The 16,456-nt window shown below is 40.3% G+C and overlaps 1 protein-coding gene across 9 annotated transcripts in view; it reads right to left on the reverse strand.

Moving 5' to 3' along the window:
• Positions 1 to 16,456, reverse strand: part of LMO3 (LIM domain only 3) — a 142,758-nt gene that overhangs the window by 17,112 nt on the left and 109,190 nt on the right. The gene's annotated exons all lie outside the window — the stretch shown is intronic.

Here is a 16,456-nt window from a genome sequence, read left to right on the forward strand (position 1 = left end):
ATCATCAAACTTTCAGTTTAAAGCTAAAATGCAATTTTAAGGAGCATTCTGGCCTAATTTACTGCCTGCTTTTAATCAAGTTACAAATTTGTTTCATTTTAAATTTTCTTTAACCACTCTGATTGACTTAGATGAAAAGCAGGGATGATTGTGCACGGTGCACGATGATCTATGCCTGATATTGTGGATATAAATTCAAGTTAAAAATGACCTCCCTATGCACTTAGGGCTCTGCTTTGCACCACCACTCATGCATCGTGACATTCTTAAACTTCCACCAGTAAAGTCAACATCAATATTACATCCATTTCTACAAAGCAACCATATAAACTTCATCTTTCTACACATGCTTTACTTTAAATCATGCATATAAATCCATCTACACGCACAGGCTGAATCTAAAAATTTGCAGATACTCAGCTGACGTATTTTCATTGTCAGACTCAAGCAACTCAATCCCAGATTTAATGCTCCAACTCAAATAGAAATAAGATTGCAATAGCCCAAGCTGGTTACCAGCCTGGGGGTAGGTCTATCTGGCACAGTACAGTGGTTCAGGGTCTGCAAATTGCTGCAGCCACGTAGCACTCCGGAGAAAGGTTCCTGTCCCAGCTAACCAGCCACTTGCTTTGCCACTTAGGTGTCTCTACACTTTTCCAGACCTGGTTTCCAGATCTGGAAGCCAGGTCACAGCTTTGTGCCACGTACCGCGCGATACGGATATCACTCAAGGCTGTACCTGCACCTTTTGGTTGTGACAAAGCATTGCTGAGCTCTGTTTGCCACTTGCCCTTCTTACCTGAAGGACTGATCCCAAAGGTGTTTCAGTGATAACTTGACAAGATTTCCACAAGGGACCCTCGGGGAGGATGACTTTCACTATGGTGCCTACGTAAGAGTGACGCTCACCTGCCACAGGGATGCTGCTCCACACAGCAGCCATCAGTCCTTGTGGCACTGCCATGCAGCTGATGTCAGGTGGTGCAGGTGACCTGCAGTCCCTCCTAGAGGGGAGCCAGTGTCACCTGCAGGATGTTTGTTACTTGCCCTACAACTGCACGTAGCTCCACATTGCTGCAGAGGAAGCAGAAACCAACAGAGATGCTTCTAAGGTGCATTTCAAATTCATCCACCCACAAAAGGCTAAACAGGGAAGGGGAGATCTAGGAAGAAAAGGACCTAAATGGACAAAAAGCCCCCTGCTGAGCAGTGGCCAAGCTTCTACCATTTCCCAACAATTCTATTGTTTCTCCAATGACTAAGGAGGAAAGGTCTAAGTGGTGCATACCGAGTTTGCCCCTGGAGATGGGGGAAGGGAAGGAAATTAAGATACAAATATATAATTAGCTGCCTAATGTGAGGGACATAAAACATAGACATTTTTCATTTTGCCCCAGAGGTGACTGAGAATGTAGAACCTCTGGCTAAGAAATCAATGCACAGACTGTCAGGTAAATACATATTGAAATATAAGTGGGGGGTAAGTTAATAGTTCTATGAGGTCATATAATGAAGTCTATAGTTCTTTCATCAGCCCTGTGAACAATGCAGTTACTGTGTTTCTCCCCTGGTGTAATAGCAAAGACGGTTGCTAGACTCTGAAAATAAATTATGCCATGCTTTATTAAATGGTAAACAGCTGTTCCAGCCACAATACAGCTCATGCTAATTGAAGAATGCCTTAAGCAGTCCTATAATAAAAAGCTTTTAAGAGTTGGAGAGGAAAAAAAAAAAACACCAGCATCATGACAGACTTACTATCATGGGTTCCTTTAGTTAAAATTCAACACATGGGTCATCCAAGGTGAGAAGTATATTCTGGGAGAAGATCTACAGTAATGAACATTTAAGAATCATTAGCAGGCTCTTTCATGCCACAGTGCTGTAGGCAAAGACGTGCTTAGGTAGGAAGTACAGCCACAAGGTTCTCATCGCGTTTCCCTGTCTTGTTTTGCGAGGAGATATGTGCCCTGGAACACAACAAACCTGTGGGCAGAATTGCTTTTTTGGAGATGGTGATCCCCAGCCCAGAGACCTCACTGCTCGTGGGAACCACGCTGGGGACTTCAGCAGAGAATGCAGAGCTATGGTGTGAGATGGTGTGAGCTATAGAAGAGATAAATGTAAAAGAGAGAAGATGACACAGGGCACGGTGAGCCCTGGACTGGCAATGTTCCCAGAGTAGGTGTATTGCTGCACCTCTGCAGAGCCCTGGCCCCTTGTGCCAGCCTGCTTCCCTTGAGCTGAGGAGGAGTGTGGTGCCAAGCAGTTATCAAAGTTATCAATACTAATTATTACTGGGAATGCCAAGGTATAGACGTTATTTTTTACATTTAGAGGTCTTTGCCCGCACTGCCTTGCTAAGTAACCTTGTGCAAATACCCCCGCTTTGCACCTCGATTTTCCCATCTCTGTACTGCGTTAAAAGAACAGGAAACCTGGTGTGCAAAAGTCCATTAAGAGCCCCGAATGATAGCTACTATGAAAAATACAAACGTATTTATAGCTACTAACTGACATAAGCATTTTCCCAGGAATGACATTCAGATATATGGTACTCAGAATACCATACACCTGCTCTCTGGAAAATTGCTTGCAGAGCTAAACTGGATGTGTGTGCGTTTGCACGTGTGTAAGCATGTGTGTAAAATAAAAATAGCAAAATAGTTCCACGGGAGAGAATAATAAGGAAATGAATCATGTTTTCCCCACTACATAACACGATAATTTCTTGCCCTGTACTTGGAATTTCTCCTTTCTAAAAAAACACTGTGAGATGAATGCTGAACGAGGAGAATATTTTTTTTTTAATGTGTTCAATAGGCAAAATGCTTAGGAATTAGGAAAAAGGATGTGCATCAATCCATTAGATGGCATGCAAATATTTCACTCCGCTCATACGAATCATATGATGCGCTTGCAAATTCCTGCAACAAAGCGATGGTTTAATGGAACTGCTCTTCCTATAGAAATGGAAACAGGTAAAGTTTTCCTTCATTGGACTGTGTGAGCATTTCCTTTATAAATAAAAGCCGCAGTATCTAAGGTATTTCCTTTGTTGTGTCACCTTTAGGACTTACTATTTGAAGTATTCCATTGAAATGGCTATGCTCTGCGCAGTGTTCAGAATTTTAAGTAAAACCTTAAACAGTTACAAATCAAAGCATCAGGGTACTTTGAAGAAGCACATACACTGTGTACATCCCATTCTGCATGCATATGCATTGCTGGTATCTGTGTATCATTGCCATGTTCACAAAAACATTACAGCTTTGGGGAAAAATATTTCGAGCAAAATATAAATACTAAAATTATGATTTAAAAATAACACAGTTTTCAAAACTCAGACTTCAGCATATTTAGGTCTGGTTCTACAAGTATGCTTTCAAAATATGTCAGATTCTGAGGCAAATCACCGTGACATTTTTCTGATATTAACCCAGTTGTTTCAATAAACATTGCACTAAAATAAGGAGATGCATTAATGAAATAATTACAAAAAATCGTATTTTTCTCTCATGTATTTATTAAATTGTTTAGGTTTGAAGGTATTGATATTTTTATACCTGCATTTGGTTTTATAGTTTCTTCCCCACTCCCTATGATTTTTGTTCCTCTTCTAAAAAGAATGCTTGAGGAATTCTGTGCTGTCTCACTCAAATTTATAATTAATGTAGCAGAAAATTATATTTCTAATTAAATAAAACTGAGCATGAATTGAGGCAAATGCTAGAAGCATTATAAACAGTATAAAGTTGGGAGAGGAACAAAATCGCAAACAATGAGCAGGTAATGTAACTGCATATATTAGAAACATCTCAATTATTACATCCACAAAGGCAGAACCTAAAAAGCTGCATTTCATAAGAAGGTGTCATGTTGACATATATTGCTCATTAAAAAAGGTGCCGTTTGTGTATGGGTTACTGTTCTTCATATGCATGAATACTGGTAACACATTGTGGGAAAGGAAAGCCCTTGAGACTTCGTGTAGTTTGAATATTTAATGTAACAATAGTTTGCTCCCTAATAAAGAAAGGAAAGAAATTTGGGAGATGAGGACATAAATTTGCCTATTTATTATGTTACGCTGACTGCAGCTGGGTATCGGCACCCCCCGTACACCTCTCCAGATCCGCTGTTAAAATCAGTGACTGCTCACAGCGGCTGCTCTTTAACCAAAACCTCTGAGACTACAAACGAAAAGCTCCCCCCCGTCCTCTTTTTATGCAGAAAATAGCAAGCCATGTATATAATGTTCGTATATTATATATATGTGTGTGTGTGTGTACTAACCCACTAGTTATCTCTGCTTACACTCCGGCTGTCAGGAAACTGTCAGCTGTAAAGGCGATAAGGTGGGCAGTTTAAAGAAGATACCGGAGCCTTAAGCTTCTTAATGTGCCACGAATCAATCCCATGAAAGCAAACAACTTGAAAAAGGGTTATATGTATTTAGGAAATCTCTCGGCTCCCCTCGCCTTGGCTGGAGCCGGGGCTGGCGCTGGAGTTTTCTCACCCTAATGACCCCTGAAGCGGCCCGGAGGGATTGTGGAACAAGGCCGTTACAGGAGGCAGCTCGCTAATTGAGAAGTTGATCGGGGGGAGAGGGACCCTGCTTTACTGCATTAAGTGTCCAAATCAAGCATGACTAGATTGACGTCGCCAAATCGCTGTCTGGAGGCCACTCCAAGCCAGGAGCAGCAGGGCTTTTCACACCTGATGGGGCCCCGCTCTATCTACATCAAGTCGCATTAAGGAAGGGATGTATTACAAGAGTGGAGCCCACGCCCCTTACAAGCAGTGCCCGTGCCGGCTAATTGCTGCTCCCCAGCTTTCCTAAAGGTAGAAAACGTGCCCGGGCGTTGGAGGCACGCGTTGCCAGAGGCACAGGTTGGCAGCTCCCATCCCACACGGCCTCCAAAAAAAATCAGGCAGGCTCTCTCAGTTCAAGGGGAGCAATTAGCAGAATTAATTCTTTGTTCCGTGCTGAATGGGCGTGTACAAAAGTGCTCTGGAAAAAAGAGGGTTTTCGGGGGGCTACTGCCGTTGTTCAAAGCCACCCAGACAGTGGGAGCTTCAGTGATGTTTTGGAGTCCAGCCATTAACTCCCGAGTGCTCCCAGCTGTCCTGCAGGATGTGGAGGGCACAAGACTTCCTTGAAGAGGGAAGAGTGACTGAGGCAGGGGGATTCAGAGCACAAAGGGCCGTAAAATGGTGAACTCACAGGCTTTTCAATCACAGAGTTATGCCTAACTGTCTTCTACGCTCCTGAAAATCCCCCTCATCAGCAGTTTTGATCAAGGTGACAGAGACAGTCCGGGATTTAATCCCGTCTAGGATTAAAGCTCAACAGTTCCTGCCCCACGGTCCTCAGCCTGAATCTACTTTAAAAGAGGGAAGTTCTTATTTTTCCATACTGTCAGGAGATGTGGCCACAATGTGGTCAAGGTTGTCTTGTCAATTTATCTGTTATTTATGTAGAGCAGGGGGCCTGCTGAGCTGTACTGAGGTAAAATTTAAGCTGAGGAGGAAATACAGCAGGATGGGGGTTGTCAGACTCTGAAATTCAGCGGAGACACTCACAGTCAAATACTTGGGGGACCTTTTAAAAGCTCAAGTAAATTTTTCGTAAACAGCATACATTGTAATATGATGATACGAAAGCAGTCTATATAGGACTGTCAAATCCAGACTTTATTTCTCTTCATATGCTAGTTATTTAGAACTAAAGAAGGACTGCACAAAGTCAGGGTGTAGCATGCTAACATGATTTAGAGAAAAAAAAGTACTGGAGAGAGACTACAAGGCATTATATGGAGAGTACTTCCATATTTACTTTGAAATTTCTTGGAAAACCCGAGATAGATCTTGGTTTTCAGAAATAAAAAATAAACAAGCAAACCAAAACTGTATCGAACCTGACATTTGCTACTACAGTAAAGTCCCTTTTCCCCCCTGAAACTTAGTGAATCTTCTGTGAGAAATAACTATCTGTGGCTTTAATATGGCTTTTTTTGGATAAAAATATGAAAAGAGAATAGTAGAGGAAAAATCACAAAACCAGTAGCAAAAATCATTACATGAAAAATGGCATCTAGCTGTAGGTCAAAAATACTGTATATATTGTATTACACAATGACTTTCACATATTTTTAAATGGGAGTTACCAAATTACATCTCAGGCATGGCAACAGAGAACTGCAGAGATCGGGATGAAATCCTCCTCTACCTGCAGTATCCCTAACCCCAGAAAATCTTGACTAACTCAGCAAAAGTTATCTCACACTCTTTTGCCTCCCTCCCTCCTAAACTAGTTCCCCTGTGCCTCCTGCCAGATACCAGATATGTCAGATTAAAACACTATGGCAAATCCAGTGTTCCGAGGCATCACTCTGGAGAAGGGGAAATGGGAATTTTGTTTGGTTTCCACTGCCGTTAGGACTCTGAGGCACTGAAGATGAGCTGATATTAGAGCTTATCCCTTGCCTGCCTGTTGTGGGCTGCCTGAGCACAGACAGGCTTAAGTGATGGGGAGTGATAGCACAAAAAAGTGTGAATGAAGCGGTTCTGTTCCACCCAGGTGTCAGGACAGGTAAATTTATCCTGCTCTGGACTAGTTCTGTGATACCCCAGGGCTGCCTTGCCTTAGGGGTGATGCAGGGGAATGAGAGGCTGATGAAGTCAAGGAGGTGTGTTACTGCAACAGTTTGAGGGAGGGGAGAGAGGCAGTTCTGAATTGGTCACAGTATTTGTTGTACACTGCCCTGCACGGCAGCCCCTTGGCTCTCCCTGTTGCCCTGTGTATGTGGTGAGTGTGTACATCTCTGTGTGTGCTTCTGGAAGAGAATACACTCTGCCACGTGAGCAGTGGGGTTTTGTTCTTAAAAGCTCAAGTGTTGCTTGAATATAAAGAAACAAGTGAGCAGTGTGGCAGAAGGAACCCTTGGGAGGAGGGACATGGATGGCTCTGTACATTTTCAGGCCCTTCCTCCAAAACCGAGGTCGCCCTGAGTTTGTGAGTGTGTCTCCCCTTCCCTGGGGAAATACACTCTGGCACAGGAGCAGTGGAGCCCAGTCAGAACTGTCCCAGTACCTGTACCAGTTGCTGTTGCACCATAGAGTGTCTGAAAAACATTTGACACACCCACACTTCTGCACATCCCCACCCACAGTAACCTTAAAGGGAGAGAAGTCAGGCAGCACTGAGGGAATATTCTCTATTTTTCTGCCCCTTTTGGGGGCCTTTGTGCCAGCATAGAGAAGATTCTAGTTTTTGTCAAATCAAAAAGGAGCTACTACTCCTCCTTGCCGTTGCTGGTGACTAGACTGAAGCACACTTAAGCAGAGGATCAAGTCTCCTGTATCCCTGCTCCAGCATCGTAAACCTCAAGTTCCAAAATACACCAACTAGAGAAATAGGAAGTAGTGAAAGTCAGACGTGCCTGTCTCAGTCTTTCCCACCTTGTTTCTGCCAGCAAAACACAGGGCATTAGATAAAATGCTAAACTGGATTGCAGATCTTTTGTTTATTCCTCCTTACAACTGCTCAATACTTTGTCTTCCTCTGTTTCTACCTCATGGTGTTAATTTTCCCTCCTTCTTTTTTGCTGTTTCTTTCATTGTTACCTCTCTCTACTACCTCAGGCTTTTCTGTTTCTCCCAGTCCATCCCTTGTAGTGTCTATTTATTTACTCTTACTTGATACATTTTTGTGTAGACCCTGACCCTATTCACCATTCCACCCAGGTTTCAAGTCTCTTTTCTTCTAGCTCTGGTTATATTTCAGTCATGAAACCTTTTCTAAATTGTAGTGAGGGGCTTCCAGTGTTGCCAGTCAGCTAGTTATCACCATTTCTGAGGATTTAAAAGGCATATTTGGCACAGGCACCACGGCAAATTTAGGGCATGTTCCACTGATGCATGGTTTATTTGGCCTTTCCCATCACCTGTGAAGTTAGATGGGAAGTTTTCCCAGAAATGTAAATTTACCTCAGGTGAGGTTAAATGTCTCCATGATCCAGACAAGACAGACAAAAACCTGTCAGGATTATCATAGCATTACAGAACGAGTTACACACGTTTATGGGCAGGGCTAATCAGGAGGAACAGGCAACCCCCTCATGAGCAACAGAAGGTGACAACTGAGCTCACTCCCTCCATCTGCTACGTACAGCAACACAACAGGAACTATCACAGTAGCTTTTAGGATAGCACCTTCCAGTACCTGAACAGGCACTACAAGAAAGATGGAGAGGGACATTTTACAAGGGCATGGACTGACAGGACAAGGGGGAATGGCTTTAGACTAAGGGAGGGTGGGTTTAGATTAGGTACGAGGAAGAAATTCTTTACAGTGAGGGTTTTGAGGCACTGGAACAGGTTGTTCAGAGAAATTGTGGATGACCCATCCCTGGAAGAGTTCAAGGGCAGGTGGGATGAGGCTTCGAGCAATCTGGTCTAGTGAAAGCTGTCCCTCTCTGTGGCAGAGGGGTTGGAACTGGATGATCTTTAAGGTGCCTTCCAACCCAAACAGTTCTACATCTCTATGATTCTTGGTAGCTGAAGAGGTGACTTTAAAAAAAGTCACTTCTAAGGACGATGTAATGGTAGTCAAAGCAATGGAGGAGTCTGTCCTTTTCTATAGCCACCTATTGGTTGTAAGGACTGTAAGGCAGGGTATTAGGGCAGGACCCTTAGAAAGGAGACCACCAAAAGCTCACTTATGATTGTAGTAAGAATGATTACAAAGAATATTCCTGTTTATATTTATTTTTTAGCTGTCTACCTCACCAGACGTGCTGTACATGTACCTCAGGCAGTGCACAACCAACTGCAGAAGGCCTGAGCTGCAGCACTGCTCAGCCCTGTACAGCATTGGTTATTCTCATCTCTTGAATAAAAAACTGTCAACTGTGTTGACCTTAGGACTTTTGGGGTAAAACTCAGGATTTTGAGAACCAGACAGCCAAAATTCTACGAGATTTCTTATGTCCAGATTCTTTGGAAATTTAGCCCCGAGCTCTTCATTTTGGTGTGGTTCATTTTAGCCTGAGAGGGCAACTTGAGTTGATTTTGATTAAAAAAACTGAAAATTATCCTCTTTACAGACATGCATGTAAAAGGGGAAATAATAAGGCCAAAGCCCTTCATGCTGCACTTTAATTGAAGTTGGAGAAGTACTAATCAGGTGGTGTGGAGATGTTTCAGAACAATCAGTTACACACCAGATATGAAGCACAGCCAAGGCTCGCCGGGCAGGACAGACAGTGAGCCAAGCAATAGCACACCCAAGCCCAGTCTTCTCTGCTAGACCCAGCAGTCACCTCATAAAGTACAGCCCAATGCTGTCTGTGTGCAGCCACTGTTCAGCAGGGATTTTGTTACCTGTTGCCCCCTACAAGCAAAGGCCATTTTTTCTCTGTAACTCTGCCCAAAAGTCGCAACTCTGCCCAAAAGTTGCATTAAGGGATTTCCCCACTATTCGTTTACAAGTATTAAATTGACCTGAAATTATTGACAGATTATTGGTACAGAAATGGCCTCAGATTCTGCCATGTATACCCCAGGTATCTGTTAACAAACCCACAGGGGTAAGAGGTGCTATTTCTGACTGAAAACTCTGCCAGTATGAAAAATGCTTGTACAAAGATGGGTTTTCCATTCATACTAGACTGTTTTATTATACTGATACAGTATATTCCTGTTAGGAGTATTTTGTCAAAATTGTATGTCAATATTTCTAAACGTGCAAGTTTTCATAGTGTTGAATATTCCTTAGTTTTATGAAGAAAAGATTGCAGACTTGAGAGGGTTGAATCATATCCACATTGATTTCCTGGATTGGATCATGTATTAGTACACTGCAACGGTCTGTCTAGGAAAAAAAACCCCAACAACTTATTTGTAAATGGAACAAATGTCTGATACCAGGGAGAAGTGCTTTTTCCTAATGAAAAAGCCTGCTTGTTAACTAGGCTTTGCTTAGCATTTTTATTTTTATTTAGAGTGTTCCCACAGGCCTATTAAATTCCCCTACACTTAAAACTAATTAAAGGGTATTTTAATTATCTAAGATATTTCAATTCATAGATTATAAAATGCAGAAATAAAAAAACCCCATAGTCTGGAGTAATAATGTGCAGCATATTGCAGTTACAGATATTTCCTCTAGACTGTTGCTCTACAGTTCCATAGTCTTCCATATTTGCTATTTATTTCCAAAACAAATGCTTCTTTTCATCATATTTTGATTACAAAATGTTGTCCAACAAAAAAGGGTTTCATATGACATCATATAGTATTTTGTTTTATAATCACAACATCTATGAGCAGACCTGAAATTCAAGAATCAATAAATACTTCAGAAAGTACAGGACAGAAATTCACATTTGCACCTGTATTTGTTTCAACAGTGTAAATGGCTGGTTTGTAATCACTGAATATTTGCAAACAGCTCATCTAAAATGCTTCCTGGCACAGACATTAGTTGAAATTAAATATTGCACACTGTCCTTGGAATCATGGCTTTTTTCCACCAAGAACTAAGTTTATGCATGGAAAACTGTAGATACTACTATCAGATCATCTCAATTAGAAACCCCCATATTTACAAAATATGGTGTTGTTCAAAAGACTTAATTTGATTTAAAATTTTGTGATTTCTCATATTTAATCAATTAATTGTATATAGAAAAGGAACTGGAACATTTCTGAGTTTTCTGTCAAATTCATCATCTTCCACGAACATGGGAAAAATAAAAGGAAGAAGGAGAATCACAGATCAAGTTTAAGGCCGTTGTATTTCTTGCTTTAATAAGAGCTGATCTAAAACCCACTGATTCGAAAAGCAGGAAAAAACCCCAAACACTATTTATTCCTAGAGTGATTTATTCCCCCCTCTCCCCGAGCAACATTGTTAAGTTTCAGTAAGAGTACATCAGTTAAAGTTGGGCAAAACCCGCTCCTTGTGCCCAACCTCTACCCCTGAACTAATTCTTTTAGACAGACTTAGGAAAAGGAGGAAACCCCTTCTTTCCAGAAGAGAGGAGGGTATGGTAATAAGCCTCTAAGTGCTCACCTTCAGTGCTAAACAAACAGACACAAGTCATTCTGTGAGTCTGTCCTTTCGTGACCACGCAGAATTGCTGTACAGGGCTCGTGCACTGACGGGGGGCAGTGGAAGTGTTTCGTGGTGGGCCACAATCACATCACCAGCCTCAGCAATCTCACCTCCACACAAGTACTAGCTGGTATATAAAACAGTTTCACAGTAAGAGCTGCCTGTTTTATGAGGGGAAAAAAGCTTGTATTGCTGTATCATATCGCCGCATCATAAGCATTTCTCCAATAAGTTGTATAAATTTTTAATCAAGCAAATACTCTTATTGTGCCTGGTGGGTTCACTCGTACTGGGAAGACCTGCAGGACTGGCACAAAATGAACAATAATCATAATCCTCTTTCTCTCTTTTTTATTTACACGTGTGTGCGTGGAATCGCAGAATCAGAATGGTTTGGGTTGGAAGGGACCTTAAAGATCATATAATTCCAAACCCTCTGCCATGCACAGGGACACAGAAGATCCTATCTGCGTTACAGCAAAGAGAAAACATAGAAATACATCCAAAATAGGGGGGATTTTATTATTTTTGGGGGGACTGTGCAACAGCTATCATCTTCTACTAGTTCTGTTCTTGTAATTATAACTGTGGGTTTTCTCTAGTGACTTATCTGGTGTTACCAAATCTTCTGGCAGAACCAGCTGTGTAGGTTTTTGCAATTTCTGCACTACTTCAGACACCACCATCCCTTGCCACATCTCCTGCAAAGGCACAGGGTGAGGGGCCCACAGAGGTCTCAGCAGCATTCCTGCCACTATTCAGATACAGCACCATTGCTGAGAATTTGAAATCAAGGCACTGGACAAACACAGGTGAAATCAGCAAAAATAGGGAAAGCATAAGAAAGTGATTAAAAATAGAAAATTGTTGACTGGGATGGTAAGAACTGTCCACAGTGCACTAACACTTCAATAATTTGTAAGTTGTAGGGGGATTTCTATAACTCTCTTATGTGGTGGGACTTAACCAACCTCTGTGTTTTCACCCTCCCAGCAGCTTCTTGGTCTCTGGAAATTAAGGATAGTGAAATATGTCAGGAATGTGTGTTCACACGTTCTCCTCAGCTGCTGGTTCCAAGTGCACGTCCAATTTCACAGTGTATCCCTTCATAATCTTTTTTTCCCCTCAGTACTTATATGGGTTCTTTTCCAACATTCACTGGTAATCCTTCCCCTGTGGTGGGGTGGTTCAACAGCTGGCCAGATGTGAGACTGCTAGCAAGTCTAATTGCCACTTTTAAGGAAGGAACAGCTTTTTTAAGTCAGAAAGAAGGACTTCCCAGCCTGTCATCTGTTGATTTAAAGATGATTTCAGACCAGAGTAACTTCATTCTGAATGTGGTCACTGAGGGAAAAGAGAAGGCCAACCTAATGGAAAAAACATAATGTTTTCTATGTGATTTAGTTGTTTTATCTGCATCACAAAAGTATGCCATGGTATTGTCAGCTGAGCTTGAAACCTGTCCTTTATACACTTTAAAAGAAAGGATGTTCAAATCAATTATTAGTTTTATCTAATTTCTCTTTTTCTTTGAGGTTTTGTCCAAAAATGCTGGTACTTTGTGTTTATACTTCCATTAGTACTTTACAATGATCCCTATTATGAAAGAAAGTTCTTAATAAAGGGACTACTCATCAACAAATGTATACATATATATATATAAAATAAAAGTTTTAAAAACCCCTAAAAATTCACTTTGCAAAATGTGTGAGACAGAATAAAAGAAAAAACCCTACAGTTAAAAATTATATTGAAATATTGAGTAATAATAATACAGAGTAGAATACCCACATATTGCAGAATTCTCAACCTGCAAATAAAACTGACTACAAAATCAAAATTGTCTTTGTTGACTTTTATAGCCCTACTGTTTGAGAAATGTAAAAAGCAAACAAAGAGAAAAAGTATCAACAGCAAAATAAAATGGAATTGAGACTTGTGTTTGTAATAAACAAATTGTTTGCAACAGAAATATTTCTTTAGAGTGTGCAGTACAACTTAAATTTGGCGCCACCTCTTTCAAACTCAGTTGAAATCTTGGGTGAAGTGAATATTTCTTCAACAATAATTTATTAATTTGAAGGTTTAACAAGTATTTAGGCCTTGATACCACAAAAATGTGAGGAATACCCACCCATTGCTATCACGTAATACAATTACATATGCAGAGCCATCTCCAGGTTCAGAGCCCAGACATTCAGAAATTTTCAAAGAACTACCTCTATATGTGCTTTAAAGGGCACATATGGGCTTGGAACAGTTTCATGGCTGGGAGGGATTAACAATTAATTTATACCAACAGTAAGTTTTATATTATTGGCAATCATCAGGAATATAACTATATTATTAGATAATTACTTCAATGTTATTAAATAATAATTATTTTTGGCACTGTGGTAAATATATTAGTCTCACCATCAGTCTGGTAAAATGTTCTTTTAGTAGTTGAAATAAGTCTGTTACATGGTGAAAGGAGAATAAGTGAGGAACAACAAAAAAAATCAAACCTCGTTATTTGGATGGGATAAAAAAGTTACTTTTTTCCTGCATTGTTATGTTCATTTATTTTTTGTGATTTACTTGTACTTGATGATCAAACACAGTTAATGAAAAATACAGTATGTTCCTGGGTGATGTCAGAGAACTTTCCTCATGTTTTTCCATTTAAAATAAGAAGCACCCAAATAAGTGTTCACTTTTAAAAAACAACTTAACGTACATGTTCAATTGCTCTTTCATTTAAACCCTTCAATTCTTCTCATCCCTGGGGAAGATTTTTGTTTGATGAACACAGAAATAGCATGACATTCTTCAGGAATAAGGAGCAGCCCCAAAAGAGACTCTATCTCCTATTGCAAGTGTAAAAACAAGTGGCCATACCTGAAAAAAATCTGGCCAGATTTTCAAAAAAATCTCCAAATAAGGAGCTGGCCCCAGAGTGCACTGCCTGTTCAGTCTGAAAGCTCTGTGTCCACTTATTCCAAAAATCACATTTTTACGGGCAGGATACCCACTCTAGAGCACTCATGTACTTCAACATCACCAGGTGTAACTTAAACCCAAACCTACTCAGGAATTTTCAAACTCTGAGGGCTCAGACACTCATATTTGTACACTTTACAGAATCTATCAGATACAAATATAACACTGTTCATATTCTGCACAAGACAAGTTAGTGTTCGAGAAGTTAAAGCTTCTTCATTAAGGTCCAGAAGTTGTGATTTTGCTAATTAATTGCACAAGGCAGATAAAAAAAAAAATAGCTCGCTGGTGCCCCATAGACTTAATGCACATCATGAATTACAAATTAGAAATTTGCAATGAAGAGATGGGAAGGAAGCAAGTCAGTTCTAAATCCGAATTTGTGACTAATAATTTGTGACTATTAACTTAAAGGCAACATCTGACGATTTAACAGCACAAGGTTAGCAAGTCAAATACAACACAGCAGTTGCTCACATCAGTAAGCTGTTAATCTCAGTATGCTTCTAAAACCAAAGAAAAATACGGAGGAATGCACAAACTGATTCAAATTAACCAGGACTCAAGATTCATTTTATGAAAAGCACTGGGCGTGCCTTGCATCCAAGAGCAACAATTTGTTATGCACTGTGGTGCTACAGTGCTCCTCAGCATAAGTAACTGTTTAAGAATCTGAAGCATTCCTAAAATGTTTCACTTAAACATTTCTGCAATAAAATCTTATTGAGCTGTTGTTTTTATTAATTTTTTTACACACTGGAGACCAAGGAAATGCAAGTTTGATTTTTTTTCTTTTCTCCCTTCTATTTTTTTTTTTTTTAAACTTTACCTACTACTAGCAAATAAACTATCCCTCTTTTTTAATAAAACCATGGCCTTGAGTTTTGGCCCCTTAATAGCAGCCTACATGGTCGACTACCCTTGGTGTTAAATTTTCTTAAATTGTATTTTTGTCAGTATATCATTTTTTTAAGCAATGGACCCTATAATAGCAAGCTCTGTTCTGTCAGGAGTACATTTTAACAGCGTGACACAAGTATTTTTCACTACAGGAGACAAACAATGATATGTATTACATGCAGTAAACATTGCCTTTGGTACATAGGGTTCTCTTAGCATTCATCTGTCTAAAATTTCATTGTGTCCTGCACAGGGAAAAAAACCCTGCCTCTCATTATCTATTGCCGAGGGCTGTAGGTTTGTAAAGTGCCAACAATGCATTGTCACATTTCTCACAAAACAAGGGCTTGATTGAATATTACAAGAGCGGTAGAAACCCAGGAAGGTGGATTAAGGGATATTTTAATAGTGAAAACAAAATAACAAGCCTTTAACTGAGCTGCTTAACTAACAGTCTTGTAACCAATTTTTTTTTTTTTCCTTGAAACAAGCCCCCTTTCCCCAAAACAGGTAGGAACAAAAACTTCATAAAACAAAGATGTTTTGCACTTAACAGCATCCTGGCAAGAGGAGAAGAAAAAATGGCAGTTCTCCTGTGTGAAACACATCCAACCCTGTGATTTTACAGTATAAGGACTGCAAGAGCAGCAGTTCCAAAATTCTCAATATATTTACAAAGGTGCTGCAGTTCAATAATTAATCAGACTATTATATACCTAGTTACCTGGGAAAACAAGTTTTCTAGTGCTGATGCACATGAAGTGCCCTTTAGGTGGGAGGGATCACCCCTGAGAATCTCTCTCCTCTGACACCTTTGCCATGCATTGGGTGGGTGTATACAACCTCATGTGAGTCGTCTGCAGTGGGGTCAACATCTCTTTTTGTGTATGGGGTAGGCTGGGAATGGATTTAATAACAGTTCAACACTGGCACAATTCTCCTCTGATTTCAAAAATCAGCAGGAGTGTGGAGCACTTTTAGAAATCTCATTGGCTTTCCTGAACTCAAATGTGACTTTCCTCCAGCACCCTGAACTACAAGCACCATAAGTGGATAACACACAGAGAATTATTTACAAGAATAAAATCAATCAGAGTATACAAAATTACTTCTATGTCAAACCAATGCATTATTTACTTATTAATTGATCCTTCAAAGAAATATGACTTTTTCGCTCCCTTTGGCATAGAATCATCATGGTCAGAAAAAAAAACCAATCAGGATTGATTTAATTTTTTTAGAGAATTTGGGTAAATTCACTATGCCACGAAGCAGCTTTCTATTCTAGACAAATCACTCACAAGGTCTTAGTTGTCTCCACTATAAAAATCAAAACAGGATGTTTTCTCAGCCTCAAGAGAACAGACACCTTGGGAAGAAATCATGCATTCCCAGGTCCAAATGTGAGGCAAAACTTCCTCCCTCGAAATGAGGAAAGGTTTTTTAGCTCCA

The sequence above is a fragment of the Manacus vitellinus genome, unplaced genomic scaffold (genome assembly GCF_001715985.3).
Source record: "Manacus vitellinus isolate BGI_N305 unplaced genomic scaffold, ASM171598v3 scaffold_5_pilon, whole genome shotgun sequence".
Taxonomy (NCBI): domain Eukaryota; kingdom Metazoa; phylum Chordata; class Aves; order Passeriformes; family Pipridae; genus Manacus; species Manacus vitellinus.